The sequence below is a fragment of the Magnolia sinica genome, chromosome 12, assembly GCF_029962835.1.
Source record: "Magnolia sinica isolate HGM2019 chromosome 12, MsV1, whole genome shotgun sequence".
In the NCBI taxonomy this organism is placed as follows: Eukaryota; Viridiplantae; Streptophyta; class Magnoliopsida; order Magnoliales; family Magnoliaceae; genus Magnolia; species Magnolia sinica.
Genome location: NC_080584.1, coordinates 64265592 through 64273593, shown reverse-complemented (window position 1 = coordinate 64273593; position 8002 = coordinate 64265592). Strand labels below are relative to the sequence as shown.

Sequence of the window (8002 nt, the reverse complement as noted above, 5' to 3'; positions counted from 1 at the left end):
TAAACCTACTTAACATTTAATGTGAATATTATGTATATAAATGTAAGAAATCAGGTTGTCCTACCATAAACATTTGTTTTTGGTGTAAGGTTGTCCTTTGAACAAGATTTGAATCAATTTCTCAATACAATTACAATTGAGATCTTTGATTGATTCAATTATATTTAATATTTCTGTTCAGCATTTTTTTATTTTGGCATAATCCTATTCACACGCCCCAGGACTGAGAGCTCACCCTTTTCAATAGTTCTGACCAAGTTCATGTCTAGAACATCAACACTAGTTGTTGATGAAATGTTCATGTAACTAATTGTATATGGACCCAAAATGGTGTGTGTGGAGCATCCAATCAGTCTAACAGGCCCCTCCATGAAATTGGGATACCCCAAAAGCCAGGCTGAGCCAACGAGCAAGCCAAAATAATTAAAAGTAATATATAAAAAAAAAAGGACAACCACCCTAAAATCAATGAAATAGAAGTGACTCACTTGGGAAACAAAACATATCTTTTAAAAGCTTTATATCCCAACCAAGGAGAAAGATAGCTGGATTTCCTTCTTACAAGCTTAAATGAATAAAGCTACCTTAGCAATCAATCATCTTCTTTTTTTTTTGTTAAAGATACTACTTTTTGTAGATGAACCTAGTGCTATATTTTTAACTATAGAGGAGAGGAGAATGAATGTTTGAGACTTGTTGGCGGCAGGCGGTTTTGCTACCTCCATACAAGCAGGCCTTGTAAAAAAAATTTAAAATTAAAAAAATAAAAAAAACCTAAGGCAAAGAAATCTTGTAAATCAGCAATTTCTTGATACTAGAGAATCATAGTCATAAGCCTCACCAGCCTTCACGAACCGGCCCTTCACACGCTTTCTGGTATCTGCTCTTGCTTTACGAGAAGCATATCGTATTTGCTTTCCGAACCTGTAAAAATGCATACATTAGCTATTTTTACAAAACTTAATGAGCAGAATTTACGATATATGATATTATAATCTTCATGAAGATGATCAAATTTCCAACAACATATCTAAGCTCAAATCTCGCACCTCTGAAACTGCCTCTAGGCTTGCCATGATTGATCAAGTGCCCATGTGGGGCCCATTCCCACATCACAGAAGTGCACCTGCACTTGGGCAATTCACCAATCATCCAAATTAGGCGTAGAATTCCTCGTCCAAACTATTAAATGGAGTCACAAAAGTAGAATTTGTTATTTTACAACTAGCAGATTCTGCAAGTATTTTGGCTTTTTGAAAGCAAATTTTGAACATGATTAACTTATTGTGATCCCAAAGGGGGAAAAGCCAGAATTTCAACTCTTTTACTAAGATTGCACTTTAGGATGTATGCTAATTCCACAGGATTCATCTGCAAGTACAAAATACAAATGTACAACACGTGCCATCGTGGCACTTGTTTGGGATCTGGATAGTCATCAGACAGTCACCTCAGTGCACATATCCCTTCTTAAAACACAAGAGCAGCCCACTCATTGGATGAGCATCAAATGCATGTTGATCATAGACCATTGGTTAACATGTTCCAGACATCCATTTCTACATACAGGTATGGCCCACCTGATAAGTAGACTGGATAGATTTTTTTATTTTTTGAAAGGAACAGAAATGTGGTAATGAACACCAGATCCAGCACACTGCCCCATTGGCAAATGTGGCATATTTCTGTTTTGGCAAGTAAAACTAGGCATCTGGATTAAGATTCCTCTATTTTCTAGAAATTATGAAATGACCTTGGAGAGAAAAAAAAAACATCCTAAGATTTTAGTTTTGAGGACATACAAGCAAAAAAGTACTTAGTTATTTCCCAATATTTCAAATTTTCAAAAATGTACACACTACTGTTAATGTATAATTGGATTTTTTTTTGTTTCCTACTTTTAGGGCGGGTTTGGACACACCTCCAAAAGGGGAGTTTGATGCCTAAATGCCCTTACTGAGCCAGACCCATTTTCATGTTGTGTTTGGATATACATTCACAAAATCCATTCGATTCCCCACTCATCGAAATAGGAGCCAACTTAGTAATAAGATGAAATTTAATTATAAAGTCATGCTTAATCTGAATTGAATAGCCTACTACAGATAGGCGGCTATTCTTATAAGTAGAAAGGTAAGAAACTTAAAATTCAATTTATGTGTAAGGCTATGGGGGTTCACATGAAGATATCAAAGGTTTTCTTCACTTCACATGTGCCATCATGGCATCATGCAAATGTGTAGGTCATTCCTCAGCTGGGGGTCTGCAGTGAAAATGCCCTGGCCTAAATTCAGATTAGTCCTTCATTTGGTAGGCCACACATCTGCCTTGATTATGGATCAGTCTCCATTTCATTCTAGTCAGTCGTTTTTCTCATATGTGTGACAAACCTCATGAGTAGGCCAGTCTGATTTTTGGGCCAGGGTATGTTTACATTGAGCCCCGCTGGTGAACTGCCTGGATCTTGCACACTGTAATCATCTATCAGAAATCATGTTCAAATATCTTCATTCAAATCTCTAGAAGAAATCATAGTAAAATGGTTTTCAAATGAGAGTGGACAACTAGATCTATTACTATGAGGTTGAGATACATACGTTCGGGTTTTCTTTTTCTCATTGTATCTCATCTTTGCTTTGTCCCTGGCCTGTGGGCAAGGAGTTTCCAAGTTCGAATCCCAAGGCATTTCGCGAGTGAGAAACATCGGGGATACTCCACAATCCTGATAATCAGTGGCACTGCTCTCTCCAGTGAGGTTGGAGGCTGAAAGCGACATGCTTGACTGGACCTGTGTGGTAGGGAAACAGAGGTTGAAGTTTCTATTTCCACATGGATTGAACAGAACTCTATCCGTACCACTGGAAACAGCTTGAATAGTACCGGCCAGCCCAAGAACACGGGAAGATTGAAGGCCAACGCAATCATGTTGGATTGAAGAGGATGCCTGATAGAAAACAGAAGAGTGAAAATCAGCCATATATGATATAAGGTAAAGTCCAATGATTTCAGTATTTCCTAAGACACGTAGAAACTTGACACTACTCATAGAAGATTTAGCTATGACAGATTTCATTTTCAAGACTTTTGATGAGGAAATCATGGAAAACTCCACAACCAAGTTCCAATTGCACAAAAAATTGAATATACATAGGCATCCTATTTCTTTCTGCAGGATGTTTACTGTCCTACTGCACTTCTGCCCTTACAAGTAGGGCCCATAGGTTGCTGGTCCAGAAATTGGTCTGGCAGACCCCACCATCGATGGGCGATGTCCCAAATGTCACCAAGATTGGATGATTATAGCCATCCAATCTTTGTCTCAGTTTGAAGCTGAATGTGAAATTCGGACCATTGTTGTATATTTATCTAGCCATCTATTTGTAGGCCATTGATTGCTGGATTGCGATAGGGTCCATAGTTCAGTAATCCAGAAGCTGGTACAATGGGCCCCATGGATGCGAGATGCCTGAAATGTCACTGAAATTGGAGAATCTAACCATCTGAGCTTGGGCTCTTTCTGAAGCTGAATGTTGTATATTTCTTTAGCCATCTAGTTGTAGGCCATCAATTGAAGGATGGGGATAGGACCCATAGTTCTTGAGTCCAGAAGTTGGTCTGATTGGCCCCACCATGGATGGAGGATGCCCCAAATGTCACCGAGATTGGAAGATTCTACCCATCAATCTTTGGCTTCTTTTTTTTTTTCTGGCTGAATCTGAAGTTGGACCGTTGTTGTATATTTCTTTAGCCATCACTATCAATTGAAGGATTGGGATCTCCCAATCAGGTAGAATTTTAGGATTTATATTATGGCCCACTAGCTTGTAGGTGATTCCTACACAAATAGACAAGCATTTGAGATTCTACAAAGTTGTTTGATCGAATACATCTTTATTTGCAGGCGTATTGCAATGTGATATGTCAGGGCTTTTATCCATTAGAATCAGGGTTTTTATTCCAATAACCCGAGCTGTTTATATGATAGGGCTCCATTTTGATTGGGAATGCCCAAAACATTTCTTAGATTGAATATATCAAACCTTAGATTTCACAAAGGTTATAATCACCATCCCTTTTTCAAAGCAAAAGGCCAAATTTCAAATGGTGGAAATAATCCAATTTAAGAGATTTTATTTGTTGTTATCCACCGTACAGGTTGCATGTGTGCTTTCTTCTAATTTCATACCCTTTCTTTGTTCTTCTCCCTTTATTCAGCATAAGACCTCTCTCTATGCCGAGTTATTCTGGAGGACAATATCACAATTTTGAGTACACAATATCCTTGAAACCATCCAAACGTCATCAGAAGACAGAACAAATTCAAAATGGGATAGACTACTATTGTGCATTTTCTACAATTTCCTGACTGCTGATGACTCACCATGTAGAATACATGCACATTGATTCAGAACCATCCAAATCATGCGTCCACCCCATGGGTGAAGCATATCCAGTAAATTCAGACATAGTTCCCAACCATCCAATCGGAAAACATCAAATAGACATTTAAAAAAGAAATGACGAACCCCATACATAATTAAACTATCCAAAATGAAAACTAATTTGGAGAATAAATGAAACTATTGAAGATAACTTTCAAGAAATTTGTGAAAATAAAGATGTGAAATAGAGTATTGAAGTCTTGATGTCAGAAAAAGGGGAAAGCTTGGGCCCAAAAAAAAAAAGCTGAAAGAAGTAAATGAAAAGCATGAAATTTGAGAAATGAAGCAAACCTCTACAACATTTTCATTCAGCCTGCTCGATTCAGCAACTGAGAAGTTGTTATCCATGAATAAGCAGTCCATACCTGCATCCTCAAAAAGATGTCTCGACTGACTTTGTACACAGCCTAACATCTCATCACTGTTATCGAAATTAAAATCGATGTCATCAATGTTAAAACTTTCACAAAAATCATCATCATCGAATACCCCAAGCTCTTTAAGAGGAAGACAGCCCGCCTGCACATTACAGTAAAAGCAATCGTGGCTCAGATCAAACCACAATAACAACATCTAATTAATTGATTAACCAAGTCCGTTCGGACTATTAAAAAAAAAAAAAATTTGATCGTGGCCATAGTACATTGTAACACATACTGTCATTTCATTGATCATTTCAGAGATTTCTAGTAATACACATGAACATATCAAACGTGATTTGTGAAGACGCCATATAAACAACATGCACCAAGCTCTGCTCTCTAAAAGGAAACCAGAGCTTGTTCGGCGGGACCCAGTTTTGTGAATCTCAATCATTCAATCATGAGAGGGAACAAATCTACCCGAAAATGGATGCTCATTGCGATCCCCTTTTTAGCTTTCAAATGGGTAACTACAACCAAAGGTCCACATTTGAGGGTGGACTGATTGGATGGTTAGGACCACCCAATCGGAAGATTTTGATGCATCTTCAATCCACAATGGGGCCCATCACAGGAACAATTTTGATCAGAAAAAATTTTCCCCACTTGTACTGTTTGTTTGGCTCAGAAAATTGCTTGAACAAACACTGTATTTTAAATCATAAACAGATTAGAACACAAAGCCGTTGCAGCTCCCGAAATTGCATAACAATGTCTTCATTCTATGCCATGTTTGGATGTTCAATTGAAATAGATTGCAATAGACCAATTGAATGGAGTAAATAAACAAAGCGAGGAGCGAGATTAGCCCCATTCTGATAAGATAGATGGATTCACACCCAATTTGCAATTATTATAGTTGCAAGTAAGTCTTGAATACTTAGAATTGCAAATGAGGCTCGGCTTGTAATCATGAATCAAAATGGCGCACCACAATTTGCCCATTTTCTTTATAGCAAATTGAATATATTGCAGTTCACTTTGATTGAGAATCCAAACACACCCATAGCCAACGAACAAACACGGTCATTTATAATTCTAGCAATTCATTCATCATATTAAAAAGATAAAGAAATCACCTTTGAAGGGTTTGGCTCCTTCTGCAACAACACTTGTTGATCTCCACCGACGGGCATTGAGTTCGCATTCTGCATAATAGAAGACGGACCCATCCAACTTTCCAACTTCCCACAAGAATCCAAATCATTCAACACAACCGAACTTCCTTTCTCATCTTGCGCCCATCCGCTGCTCCCATAATTCTCATTCATTGCCACAATTTCCATTCCCCAACTTCCATCCGCCTCTTTCAAATCGCCAAAATCAATCACACAAGACCACAGCCTCGAGATCTCTGTAGGAGACATGCAACCTGAGTAGCAATTCACCATCTGCCGCTGGTGTGCCGGCACCACACTTGAGCAACATGTCTTCTCGCAGTTCTGGAACAGCGAGGCCTTAACATCCAAACACCTAATGATCACAGGCAGCGAGCTGCACCCGTCACATATAAGCGACCGCAGGTGGCGGCGGGAAAGCGCATTTGCCGAATGTATTCATCCATCGCAAGACAGACAGAGGTGGGCCGCGTCCGATCAGCAATAGACCACCGCTCTTTGCACTCCACAGAAATCGCACAATGGATCCATAATTAACAAAAGATCTACTGAATCCAACGGTCAATCCTGCACCAACAGAATGAATGTATCCGACCCATGAAAGAAATCTTCGATTATACGGTTGAGATTTCTCTTGATGAGTTCATGGAGAGAAAATATGAATTGGGAAATTCAGTTCGGGGAAGAAACAGAGGAACAGAGCATCAGAGCACCGGAAAACACCAAAAAATGCCGATTTTTTTGTGGGTTTTTCTCAGCCATCTGATCTGAACATACAAAGATCAGATTAAAAAGGAAACATTTGAAGATCACACAGATTTCTTTTTCTCTGTCTGTGAACTTTTGGTGTTTGGTGTGTAAGCTTTGGAGCTGAAACGATGGCTTAGGGTCCTCGTTTTTATTCCTTCTCTCAACAGAAAAAAATGGTTACCACGTGGCGATACAGTAGCGGTTGGGAGAGCTGGTTTTGAGACGTGGCATTTCTTGGGTTCGGAAAGATCTCTAACGGTCGTAGCCCTTTTACTCGCTCCCTGAATTTCCGTACAGACACGCTTATCTGAAAGAAGCCGTGACTTTTAGGAAATGAGGATAGCTCTTGTTCGTCGCGCTTAACTAAGTTTTTATTCGTCTCTAGTAATCTCAACCGTTAATTGGTGTACGATCAATCGTTTTTCCCTTTTCCTCTAATGGGCCTTACTTATTCCTTCTTTAGATGGTTTATTTTATATGAGAAATATCCATCTAGTCAATCCATGGCCTTCAAACAGATTTTATAACTTAAAGACAATTTCAATCAGATGATTGGATCTCCATTTCGTAATTTGTTTGTTTTGTGTGTGGAGCACCTGATGGATGGTCGGATTTAATGACTAGGAATACGTGTGATGAGTGAGATTGACGGACTAATATCCATTGTGACATACCGGAAGTCTCCTCTTCTAGCCACAAACTATCTTACACGTCAGCACGGATTCAGCCTCGTTGGGACCTGACCGATTTTGGTCAGGTCGTGAACGTAGGGCCCAACTTAATGAATATGTTTTATATCCACGCCATCCATTTGTTTTTCAAGCTCATTTTGGAATGTATGTCCAAAAAATAAGCAGATCAAAAAATCAGGTGGACCACACTAGAGGAAATAATGGTAGTTAATAATTAAAAACTTCTTGTGGGACATAAAAGTTTTGGATCAACCTGATATTTGCACTTTCCCTTCATACTGATCATTTTGACCTTAACAAAAGGTTGGATGGGAAATAAATATTAGGGTGAGCCGAAGGATGTTTTTAATCGTATACGTTCAATCACCACTGTTTCCTATGGTGTGGTCCACCTGAGAGTTGGGTCTGCTTCCTTTTTTGTTAAAAATCTTAAAATAATATTGAACACCGGATGGACGGCGTGGATATACAAAAAGTACATCAAGGTGGGCCCCACGGTCACGACCTAACCGAATTCGGTCAGGTGTTGACTAAAATGGCGCCCGCACGAGGCGTCCGTGTTTGGCTCGCGTAGCGAT

General features: G+C 39.1%; 1 pseudogene; it reads right to left on the bottom strand.

Annotated features, from left to right (window-relative positions):
- Positions 1–511: 511 nt before the first annotated feature.
- Positions 512–6906, bottom strand: LOC131221523 (putative zinc finger protein CONSTANS-LIKE 11; annotated as a pseudogene).
- Between the last annotated feature and the right edge of the window lie 1096 nt (positions 6907–8002).